The 13,482-nt window shown below is 32.0% G+C and overlaps 1 protein-coding gene across 4 annotated transcripts in view; it reads left to right on the forward strand.

Moving 5' to 3' along the window:
• The window catches only part of LOC106458840 (band 4.1-like protein 3), a 198,313-nt gene that overhangs the window by 1,099 nt on the left and 183,732 nt on the right, over positions 1-13,482 (forward strand). The window contains exon 1 of one of the 4 annotated variants that reach the window (XM_022385189.1): positions 4,537-4,630. The exons of 2 other annotated variants lie outside the window; for them this stretch is intronic. The gene's annotated coding sequence lies outside the window, so the exon portion shown is untranslated. Of the gene's footprint in view, positions 1-4,536; positions 4,631-6,379; positions 6,402-13,482 lie in introns of those variants that run through there. One more of the 4 variants, XM_013918394.2, reaches the window with a different exon arrangement.

Genomic DNA, 13,482 nt, shown 5'->3' on the forward strand with positions numbered 1-13,482 from the left:
TAAATAATAGTGCTATATATTATATATATATATATATATATATATATATATATATATATATATACAGTGTAATAATATTGTGTTACTTAAGTTTGATTTAATGAATGAGAAAAATATTTGTAAAATATAGGAAAAATAACATAAATTCAAATAAAAGGCTAATTTAGACTTGTAAAAAATGTTAGAATATGTGTGTGTTAAAATTAGAGGAAGGAGAGGTATTGATTTAAGCTGTTTAAGTGAAAGAGTACCTAATCTACAAACTTGTAGGTTTTCAATGTATTCTCTTTTGATGATGTCCAAAGATACTTACAGAGAAATTGCTGATATCATGTTCTGGATTACTGAATTGGCATCCACAAGGATGGCCTTTGTTTTGTCTTCTTGTGGCTCTCGGATATTCACAGGTTCTGTCACTGAGACGATGATTTGTTTGTCCCACATGCAGCTGTCCATGTTTATATATGATATACTGTGGAATGTAAAAATGAAGGACTGTTTTATATAGAAGTTGAATTTAGATCTTCATATTTGTATAGTATTGTTTACATATTCACAAAAGGAACATTTTGATTGTTCACAACATAGGTACCAAACAGGTTTTTGTATGACTACTAGGTGTTAATGCACTACATACCAAAAAGTTGTGAGTGATTTTCTATGATTATTTTCTAGTTCTCGGTGATTGCATTCTTGGCTTTGATGTTAACAGGATGTTACATCAGAACTAGAAGAACGCAGTCTTTATCTCCATACAATTCTGATCAAAAGGATGGTTCACAAAGTTTATTATCTGATTTTGAGATAGTATTGGATATTAATGACTTGAGGTAGCCTCTTCTAGTAAAATTGGTCATTTCTTGCATTTTGATAATAAAACCATCAACTTCACTGCATAACCTGTATAGTTTTAGCAATGAGAGTAAGGAATGGAGTTTTTAGCATTGTATATGTGAGAGGAACCAAAATTTAGGTAGGAATGAGTCATTTGTCTTGTGATATACATGTAAGAGATGATGAAGTTGTTATTGAGATGAAGATCAATATGTAGATATGGAATTTTTTCGCTGGAAATTGTGTAAGTGAAATGAAGGGCAGGATGAAAAGATGTGACATGCTGTAAAAATTGTGTAGGTTTTCTCCATGTTGAAGGTATACGAATAACATAATCTATATACCATATATGTATAATAGGTGTTTCTCCAGTGTAGTGGTCAAAAATTTGTTTTTCGACATAACTGATGTTGACATGATCACTTTCATGACAAATGAAAAGTTAGGATTCAGATACTTCTTTGCAAAGAATTTTCCATCATTGCAGCTTCCTTCAGAAAATATCCCAAAGAAAAATACACTTGACATAGTACTTCAGAAAGTAAAATTGGCTCTCATTCAAGAACTGGAACAAGTAAAATATTGATGTTTGATGGGTGGAGTGACAAATATACTGGTACACATTATATAGGTTTATGTGTTTGTTACATTACAGTGATAGGTGCACTTGTGTGGTTGCACTTTCAGTAAAACCATCACCTCAAGACTAAAGGCATGGCTAGTCACTTGAGATTAGAATTGGCAGAATTTTATCTCACTCACAATGAGGAAGTAGCAGTAAAGAAGACAAATAGAATTACAAAGTTCCAGTGGAACCACTGCAGTGCACATGCATTTGCTGCTTATAACTGATGGCATGTCTAAAGTACCTGATCTGAAAGAACTTTTGAAAAAATGCAAATAGATTGTTGATGCTCTTCATTATAATGATCATGTAGTGCTTGTTCAACTTTTAAAACAAGCATAGGAGAGAAAAGAGGAAAGCCTAATGGCCAAATACCTGGATGAAGTTGAAAGTATAAATGAAGCCCTGAATCCTGGTCCTGATTTTCCATTGGAGATAGAATAGCTTGTTGAGCAAAGTCCTACTTCAAACCATCGAGCAGAGATACCATAGATTACAAAAAGACGTTGCTAATAGCAGGAAATACCTACCCACTGGAACTCTGTTTATGTGATGTTTCAAAGTATACTACACCTGAAGAGGGAAGTGAACAGTGTTCTGAAATGAATTGGATCTACTAACTTATGTTTCCTTACCTTTGACCTGGAACACAATACAACTCTGCAAGTTTCTAAAACATTTTTAACAGTTTAGTGACATCACGATTAACGAATCTGCCAAATTGTCATACATTAAGCTCATATGATCAGACACTAATAATGCCTGTAGTGTGGATCCAGATGATGATGTGGCCATTAAAGCTCTGAAACAAAATATTCTTCATAGGCTTAACAACTACTTTCCTCTGAGTGATGAAGTGAAACTAGCCTAACTTTTTTATGTTAGTACAAAGGGCACCTGTCATACCAGTTCCTTAAAAGAGAAAACAGACATGATAACTAGGTTTGTTAAAGAAACAGAGAAGCAAATAACCACTTCTCCATCTAAAGAGCATCAGCCCACATCTGGGGATTGTACAAATGCACCAATAACAGCTTCATGTAGTAGTTCTGATAGCTTCCAGTTTGGTGCTCTAAGAAGAAAATTGTTAACAGCTCTAGCAGTCACAAACTAAGATGATGAAAGAGACAGAAAACTCTCATTTGAAGTATGGTCTTACTTGTACTCCTTCTCCAGAACAACAAGGAGATAGCTTGCTCTACTGGAAAAAATGTAGCAATTCACCATTTCCAGGTGTTGTTAGGTGAATCTTATCATGGAATGCTTCTTCTGTGCCAGTTGAGACCATGTTTTCAGCACCAATTTTATGGTTAATGGCAGGAAATCATCCATGCCTCCAAGAAATTTAAACAAACTATTTTCAAAATGTAAAGTAAAAGCTTATTTTGAGGGAGCCATCACTTGTTTATGGGTAATTGAGAACTTTAACCAGTTTAATATTGGGGTATTCTATTTTTTTTTTAATTATATTCACATTGAAATAAAAATCTGTTTGCTTATGCTGTTCATCAGTTTCACATGCATGAATTTCATCTAGTGTAACCTTATAGTTTCAGAAAACTTAATAATACTAACTTTATTTATGGAGTTATACTTGTTGCAGGGGTAGAAACATTTCTCTTTTGTACAGACAAGTACACCTTTACCATGCAATAATCAACCAGTCCCTACTTCTTGATGGAACTGTCATATTATGTGTCAGTTTTGATAATGTTGTTTATGTTTCTTTATTAATGCTCCCATTGCCTTTCAACAGTTGACTGCTTTCTGTTTCTGAGAATAGAAACCGACTGTCTTGTGGCAAATCCTGGTCAACAAGTTTAGTGCAGTTGGCTGGATAGGCTTGTGACTGATTCTAGGGATTAGTGGGGGAGTAAATGATCATGTACAGGCAGTTTGCTTTGACACAACAGCAAGCAACACTGGTCACAGAAGTGGCGCATGTGTGCTGTTAGAACATAGATTGAACAAGAACCTCCTGTATTTGACATGCTGATGTTTATCTGGGAATTTATCTTGGCATATGTTTTCGAAGACTGTATGGGACCATCCTTTGGTCCAGATAATGCAATTTTCATTTCATTCCATTAATCTTGGAGTAAGTAGCAGAAACTATAGAGGAAGTTAAGAACAATGTCATTGAGTCTGCTACAAGACAACTTCAGGTCAGTCAACCAAGAGATGATTATTGAGAGCTTCATGAACTAGCTATAATCTTTCTTGGTGCCATCCCTCTTCATGGAATACGACTTATAGCACCTGGAGCACTACATCATTTACAATGGATGGCCAAAGCATTATATGCCCTCTAGATCTGGATGTTTATGGGACAGTTTAAGCTCACTGGCTGTGAGGAAAGAAAACTCTGTGACATGTGCATTTTGTTGTTCGAGCCTTATTTTAGGGTATGGTTCACTGCTCCTGAGGCGATTTCTCCTCCTCTAAGTGATCTTAACTTCCCACAGTATCTTGTTAAGTATAAGAAAGTGAATTCTGCTTTTTAAAAATTTACTGAACATCTATGGCATCTTAATGGGGAACTCATTGGTTTGGTATTCTTTGATTCAGCTGTATTCATAGAAACAGAACAATTAATGGTAAAGGCACTAAATGAGAAGGAAGGCATGGATGAACCTCAGTAGTGCATCTGCTGAATATTGGAAAATCTGAAGACACCAATTGAAGATTTTATCAGGTGCCTCGAAACTGCATCTGGATTTCTGGATTAGTACTCTTGAGTCATGGGAACTGAGAAAGGACTACAGGGAAACAGTGCTGAAAGGGGTTTGGCCCTTATTGAAGAGTATAATGCCATTATAAAAAAAAAAAAAAAGGAGAACAGAAACAATTCCTTCTTCAAGTTGTGCATAATCATAGAAGCTTTCCTTACAACAAAAAGGAAACAGTAACAATGCAAGTGACCAACTACACCAAAATCATATAATTATGTAATTATACTATTGTACATGCAATAAAATAATAATAATAATAATAATGTACTTTAGATAAATCATTTATAATACTTAAATATGTTTTTATATCACATAGTGCAAACAGCATTAGGCAACTGCAGTCTGGAACTTAAACCTTGTTGAACAACCTCTAAATATGGTCCAAAATGGATGAAGTTGGACAAGTAATAGTTTTGAAAATCTGAACAATACTAGGGGGGTGAGAGCTTTAGAATTTTTAACCTGAAATGTTTTCCTTAAATAAGGACCACCCTAATTTTCAATTAACCTGTTTTTCATAGACTTTTATTTCCTATTTCACAAACTCTCTCGACCTTCTATAATCACCCAAATATCCCTTTATTGCAGGCAGTTAAAACTTTTTATATGTATAATGCTTTTCTTTAATTTTATTCTTTGTGAGCCATCCTGGTTTTTTACTTACAACCACACTTTTTCACCTGTAAGGAACATCCTTATCTTGAATATTCAAGAATTTATTTCAATTTTTTTTTCCACATTTGGTCAGTATCTCCAATTAATTCATTTGTCCAATTCACAGTAGACAATTCTTTTTGCATTGTCTTTAGAATTTGCTTTTTTGAAATTTAGAACCAAAATCTCATTCCATATCTCCATATGTAGCAAAACATTAAATATGATTAAACAATGATCGCTTGCACCCAGATGTTCTCCATTCTCTACCTATCAACTTATTTTTTTTTTTTTTTTTTTTTTGGAGGTTAATAAATCTATAGTGACATTGTTTCTAGTAGGTTCCCTAACCATTGTTGAAGAAAACCATCCTGAACAGTTTTTAAAAACCTGTCTCCCTTATGATTTTGACTAAAATTTGCAAATCTATAAGCTTAAAATTGAAATCTCCCATAATTATAACATCATTAACTGTTGAATTCTTTACCTCGTTGTCGAGTTTCTCATTAATTTCATCACTTTCATCTGGTTGTTGTAACAAGTTTCAACTAAAAGCTTTTTCCCCTTATAACCACTAACAGAAACCCAAATAAATTCAACCTCATTGCTATCAGCTGTGATATTCTCAATGTGAACAAGCTGTAACTTGCATATTACATATAAAACCACTCCTCCACTTCTTTTTAGTACTCTATCTCTATTTAAAACCTATAACCTTATATTTCAAAGAAGTTGCTGTCATGAAAATTATCTACATTTAGCCATGTTTCAGTTATTCCCATTATATCAAAATACTGTATTCTGACTGCTCTAAAGTCATCCATTTTATTTCTTATACTTCTAGCATTATAATAATAACAGTTTAACCTACTATTAAAACTACTTTTGTACTTTGTTCCGACACTACACCACTTTCAACATTTTATTTTTTCTTCATTATTTTGATCCTTTCTACTGTCTAATCATAGTTTAAAGTTGCTTTTACAGTTGGGTTGACTTTTTCGCAATGTGTGGGTCTAACTTGCATGTCACAGTCTTCTAGCTATTTATTTTTAAAAGTTTAATAAATAACTTTATTATTACTATATATCAATTAAATTGGTATCAACATGTAGTTTATATATTTCAAATTTTAATATTATGTTGTTTTAGTTTCATAATATAATAGGAAATGTATATAAAAATAAAGCTAAATATCGATTTATGGGTGTCACAGCACCTCCTTGTGTCTTGTTGCTCTGTTTATATTTTTTTATGCCTACTATATGTATGTCTACAGTTGATTAACGGATTAGAATCATGAACTGTAGATACTGCAAGTTGTTGCTCTGAACAGATATTAATTTTTTTAACACATACGTATTTTATTTATAAACCTAAGCAAGTTACAGATGCTTTGTGTGTACTATTAGAGTAATAAAATATATTTTTTTCCTTTCTAAAATGTATACATGAAGCCTACAAAAATTATATTCCTTCACCCTCCACTCGAAAAAATAAGGCTTAGTAGTAAAGGCACAGGAGAGCAAAATATATTCCTATCACAGTAACTTTATGTAAGTACTAGAAATCCTTGTTTTCTATGTAATTTTCATATATTATTCAATGTTTTAAGAAAAATAACTAAAATTTAAGCACATATGAGTAAATATATAGATATATATGTAATGTATGGTAGTCAAAATATCAGTGTAGTTTGCAAAATATTGGTATCATAGTTAGATTTGTACTTTGTAGGAATATGTAGTTAGGCCTACTGAGCTTGTGTTTAAATTGAGGTAAAGTAAAAGCAAATGATGAAACATTAGAAACTTTACAACTTTAATTTATTTATAACATTTAGAAATAGACAGTAAAAGAAAGCAATGAAAAGTTGTACAACCTCATCTATATAAATGTATGCAAATATTTACTCACAATGTACATTCAAAAACTAAAACGATCGTACAGTTGTACAAAGTTGTTCACATTCTTGAACAGGTTCTATAAACTCTTCAAGAATATGAACAACTTTCAGAAAACACATACAACAGAAACTATAAATGAGTACGAATCTACATATATGTATTTCACATAACTATATAGATATATTTGCATTTTAGAAAATGCACATGACAGGAGATATTACACATACAAGTGTATTTATAACAAATAAGAACAAAAATATGCAAGTTGTACAAACTGATATACAGAATTGTATACAAATATTTGAGAATGAAGAACTTTCAGAAAATATACATGAAGCTCTGCACAGAAAAACTAAAATGAAAGGGAGTATCATACATATAAGTGTATGAATAACAAAAAAAACTTTACAAAAATATTTAATGCGAAACATTGTAAAAAGGAAACATAGTTGTACATTCAAATACAATATAAATGCTAAGATGCAACTGTCTAAGATATTTCTTAGTTTTTAGAGAAAAAAAGAAAACTTTGTACTTGTAAAAGGAAGAGAGCAGACACTTTTACCTGATACATAAATAACATTTCAATGAAACTATCATAAACAGATTTATTTTTAATTTATGTTATTACATGCAAAATAAACAGCTATGATGATTCAGCAGTTTTGGTTATGTACTAAGTAAAAGCTTAACTTTTCAGAGTATCACAGGTATGATACTCTTCAAATTGTTTCATACAAAGATACACATCACAGAGTGTACACTTTGTGAGTATCCTGTAAGGTACAGTCTGCATCTTTTCTTTTTACCTTTTTCTGACAAGTATTGGATAATGCCTGTCAGGAGTGAGTCTCAGAGGAGAGTCCTGTGCAGAAGTTGTCTGCTCTAAAGTAGAGGCTCAACAAAAGAAGTGACCAGCTCCATCCTGAAGGACTTCTGTGATAATTCCAGCTGATTGGTCTTTGTCTTTTAGAGAATAAGAGCATTGACTATGGTCAAATCCAAAAACCTGGGAAAAAGTTTTTTTGTATCATTTTATTGACAATCGTCCAGTTGAATAGTAGCTGAGGAACTGGTCATTACGGTCTACTCCTCCCATAAACTTGTTATAGTCTACAATTAGCTGAGGTTTTGTTACCTCGGCATCCCTTCCTCTTCTTCATATAGTTTTCATAGCACTGGTGTGTAAAGTAGAAAGGGCGTAGATGTCTCATTTGTCCATCCACTTCACTGCTGTCAGACTTCCACATTTAAAAAAGTTTGCTTCCCATCGCTGTAGGGTTGTTGCAACCAGTTCCCATGGGAAGTGCAGTCTGTCTTTCCTACATGTCCCACAAGCGTAAGTTCCAACAGCCAACAATTTATCAAATAAATAAGAGGAAGTGTAGAAGTTGTCCATGAAAAGAGTGTGTCCTAGACTGTTGAATCTGTCCATCAGGTCCATGAAAACATTATCTGCTAAACCTCTGGCTGGCATTTGTCCCATCTTGTTTGTGAAGATCTTGAACTTTAAACAGTATCCACTTGCAGCATCTGCAAGGACCCACAACTTGATACCTCAGTTGACTAGTTTCTTTGGTAGGTATTGGAGGAAACCAATCCTACATTTTGTACTCAACATTTGCTCATCTACAGACAGTTCCCTGTTAGGAGAATAGTGAGAAATGAAGGACTTCAAAAGAAGGTCTATGATAGGTCTAACCTTAAAGTCCATCATGGTTTATCATGATTAGGAAGATTGTTAGAGCTGTTATTAAAATGTAAATGTTTATGTATAGCTAAAAACCTGCCCCTAAAAAAGATTTTAGTAAACTAAGAATTATGAAAGGGAAGATAGGAGACCAGTAGTCAGAAATAGAAGGATGAGGCTTAAGGCTCATAACTATAACTAGGCCAAAGTAAGCTAAGATATCCTCAACAGTAAAATCTTTATACATTATAGTTTTTTTCACTGTTTGAAAATTTCCATTGATTTATTTAAAGAGGTGACTTGTCAGGAGACAGGTCCACCTCTATCGAATGGAGGTATCTGTTGTTACTTTTACTGCATACAAAAGGCTTCTCTTGTGAGGAAGAATCAGTGGTAGCACTAACTGGAGCTCTACCCCTTTTTCTACTCATCTTAGCTCTGCCTTTTCCCTGTGGTGGTGGTGATGTTTGTTGTGATGTACCTGGCCGTGGGGAGTCCAGAACATCCTCATCGAAATGAGTTTTACCAGCTACATGTTGATCTGTCCATAAGACAGAGTCAAGAAAAGCTGGTTCAACATTTAGTGGCCATTTAGGTTTGTAAACAGATTCACTCAGAGGCATTGAAATTGAAGTATCAGGTACTTCAACATCCAATTCCTCTGACTGAATTGCTTCTTCTTTTGGTGAAGAAGAAAGATCCATGAGGAACTGAATCTCTTCCTCAGAAAGAGATTTCTTCTTTTTCAATTGCTCCACTTTTTCTTTACTGAATGTTAATCCATTTCTAGAAGAAAAAAAACATTAAATGTAAATTATATATATATATATTCTCTGTGTATATTTGCTTCACATGTGTGTGTATGTATATATATATATATATATTCTGTGATGTGTTTTCATAGACTTCAGAAGCAGTACATGATATCCTAAATACAGAAACAGCTACTCTGGATTTAGATCAATGACTGTATACTGAATTTACTGAAAAGACATTCTGTGTATTTATTATAAATAATGATTACTTACTTGAAGGTAAGAGTCAGTAACAACTCAGTGTGTTTCACAACTGTAAGGGAACTTCTGAACTACACTTTAGCTGCAAAAGTAAGAATGTTTTCCAAAGAAGACCAAACTTGTAAGGCTTGCAAAACTATATGAGTACGATAGTTAGTACTGAAACCTGAGTTTTTATTGCTTGATGAATAAGTGCAGAAAATGGAAATAGGATTTTATAAGCATGTGCTCAAATAACATCTTTGTACACCTATGCTGCTAAATTCTAAACACCCCAATACGATTACCAATACTCAAAGAATTGCAGTGTTTATTGTATTGGCACCAAACCACATAATAAAAGTTTTGAAAAGTTCAAAGTACAGTGTTGTTACTCTGGAAAAGTCTTGTTGTGAACACTGTAGGATATGTACATACATAAGCCAATAAATTACACATCCTGTTGTCGACATAAATGTTATCACTGATTCTAAGTGCAGTGTGATTACTCTGAATTTTCCAAGAAAAACATTTTAGTATATATAATATGATACATTAGACACCCTGTTCTCGGAGCAGGGGTCAAGTCGATTATCTTTTCGCATGTGCTTTGTTGCTTTCAGGAGTATTGTATTATGGTGGTGTCACATACAGTCTACTGACACAAGCAACAATTTATTGGTTTATTTTTAGCAGGGTTCTACTTTAGTCATTGACAGTATAATAAACACAAAAGTAAATGTGAATTGTTTAGCAGTTCAAACTCGTAAGAGAAGTACTTTGAAAATAATGAAAAAAGGCACAGCTGCTCCTTTTATTTCTAATTTTACAACTTTTCATTATATTTTCAGGATTTGTCTACAGGCTGAAGACTCAAGTATATCATTAAATAACTTTTAAGATATAGTTTTACTGAAAACAAATGTTTGAAATGTATTTAGGAGGTTTTACAGATTACACAAAAGAAATTTGAGATTTCTGGAATGAAGAATAGTATTTTTTAATCATAACATGAAATCACTTCCACTCGGACTAGTAACAAATCAGACTCAGTATATTCATAAACAAATCTTGTAAAAATACTTCATTAAAAAACTTGATTTTTTATGTACGAAAGACTTGTTATGTGTACTAAAGGTATACCAAATTTTTTGAAGATGTACATACTGAATTACAAGTTATTGTATAAATACGTAATGTGTAGAAATGTATATATGAACTTGTGTATATTATACTGAGCCAATTGCGAAAAGACCAATATCTTTTGCAAACAAGCCAACCCCTACCCTATTTAAATCTAAACCATTCATTCTGAAAAGCTCCCTTTTCCCACTGAACAGTTGCATTTGAAAGATTTTTATTGAACAAAAATTCAATTTGATACTTTAAAAACTAGTATATATTGTTCTAAACACAAAAGAAAATACCATAAATCAAAAAAAGGTTTACTGTTATTTTGTTTGGTTCAAAATCTACAAAATCTTCATTGCTTTCAATGTAATGTATTTTTTTATTATTTAGGGAACATTATAAAAAGTTATATTTTTAAAAGAAAAAAAAACTACTTTTGTTATAAATAACACATTCAATTGAATTAAACTATGCATGCCTATTTAAATATATTTACACATGGCTTGTGTATATCGTATATATACATATATATTATTCATACCTTTGGTGTATAGGACGCAAGCAGATTTTGATATCAAATTTTGGGGTAAAAAAGTGCGTCTTATACACCGAAAAATACGGTACTTATAATTTCATCCCCACAATTAAGTCTTGGCAGTATCCCTGACAGAATTAAGTTATTATGCCCTTTTTCTTTGAATGCCTTGTACATAGCAATAAGATCTTCTGGTCTCCTCTCCTCTTTTTTTTTTTGCAGTTTCTTGATATCTTTTGCATGCAAAAGCTTAATTTCTTTTTTTTTAAATCCTGCTGCCATTTCCCACAGTTTACCCTTCTCCTTATCCATAACTTCTTCCATTTTTAGAATGGCTAACAAACTACATACATATTGTATATCTTTACTACCAGCTTCTTTAAATGTGCATGTTATCCCCAAATTTACAAATAAAACCCACTCTATGCACTTATTGCACCTAATAAACTGAGTGCTTAATACTTACACTAATATTAACCATTGTAATGTGGAAATGTATAATCAACAGTAAATATGGGTAGTCTGTTGATAACAGTGTCAAGCCTAACATTAAATATATTACAATATTTTATCAGTACCTTACTTTCTCACTAAAGTAAGTAAGTTTATATTTAAAATGGGAAGTGACAAATAACTAGACAGGAGATTATACTTATGTAATAATATAGTATAATTAGCATGCTTTATAACTTAAAAATAACTGAATAAGGATAAATTAAAGCTAATGTAGTGTTACACTTGCTATGTCAAATTTTATATTAAGTAGTATTAAACTATGAATAAGTCTAACACTGAATCTGCTGTTAACTAATGCTTATATCGTTACTTACCAACATTAATACTGCAGCTATGATGTACACCACTTTTCTGGTTACATGCAACCAAGTGCTAATTTAAACAGTTTACTAATGTATTAAATACTCTGAAACTATCAAATAGTGATAGAAACAATAATTTAATATTTATTTTAAATTCTCTTTCTTGTTTAGTTAACACTAGTGAAAACTCTTATTTCAATCTAATATTAAATAGCTTTATTATCCTATAACCTGGTATTAGTAATAGTCACCTAAAAATGAAAGAAAAAATGCCTAATGTTGTAACTTTATGCTTGGCTGTACTCATAGTAATAAAACCTAAGTGTCCATCCCCTTCTAAACTAATTAAAGTACACTAAAATAGCTGTAGACTTTAAAAATATTGAAAGAATACTCATCTTTTCCAGAAGAATTCTATAACCTAAAACTACAATTATTTGTCACAGAGCTTAAATCTTCTTACCCCTTGTTCTTCACAGCTCGACGGGTCAAAGGCCATGTAATTGCATTTGTTGACATGCATTCAAAATTTTATTGAACTACTATTTTATGAATAAATTTTAATAAGTTTGGTATCAAATTGTAGATTATAATTCATATTTTAGTATTATACATTAGTTAATTTCTTAATTTAAAAGTAAATATTAAAGAAACTCGGCTAAATATCGATTTTTATGTGTCACGTGGTATGTTTAATGCAGCACTGGTTCAAATTAGATGTTTTGATTTCAAAATACAAAATATACAGTTTCATACGAATCAGGAACTCAAGATGCCAATATTTACAAGCTAGTGACATAAACACAGTTTTAAATGATTCAGCTTACTTTGTGAAATTAGACAATGATTTCATGTCCAAACAAGAATGCAAACTAAAATCCTTTTTACTACAGTTGAACATATCTGACAAATGTTTTAATGATTTGTTACATTTTCTATGACCTTCAGATTTTTGTACAGCACAAATATATAGTCTACCAAAAATCTATAAGCCAAAGCTCTTTTATGTCATATAATCTTTGCTTTTAAAGATTACAGTTATAATCTCAGAACATTTCTGGCTTGAGTACTTGACTCTTAATTCACTGAAGTTTCTTTTGTTAACCCGTTACTTGCCGTGGCCATTTTGTCTTATTGTGAGGGGCAAAATCACATTTGTGAATTGAAAAAATAATAGAGAACTTATCTTTTATTGGATTTCAGATTTGATTTTTGTAAATAGTAGCATAACATTCAATTATTTGTACAAACTTGTATTATTTCATGAAGTTTAAAGAGGAATTTAATGAAAAAATTCATAAAATATGTTTTAGACTGTAAATAAGTGCCCTCTAAGAAGAAATTTTTTTTTCGAAAATTTTTTAAGATATTTCCTTTCACTTCAGCACTGGTCCTGCCATCTATGATTGGTATCTAAACCTTTTTCTAGTCTGTTTTCTTTATAAAAACTGCGTCTGGGCATGTTAAACCTCAGTTGTAAAACTTTTAAGCCAATCCTAAGTCGAAGGTGTCAATTTCAGTACCATGTTATTCCAGTTGCTGTATCTCACATTTGACAAAT

Source organism: Limulus polyphemus, unplaced genomic scaffold (genome assembly GCF_000517525.1).
Source record: "Limulus polyphemus unplaced genomic scaffold, Limulus_polyphemus-2.1.2 Scaffold521, whole genome shotgun sequence".
Taxonomy (NCBI): domain Eukaryota; kingdom Metazoa; phylum Arthropoda; class Merostomata; order Xiphosura; family Limulidae; genus Limulus; species Limulus polyphemus.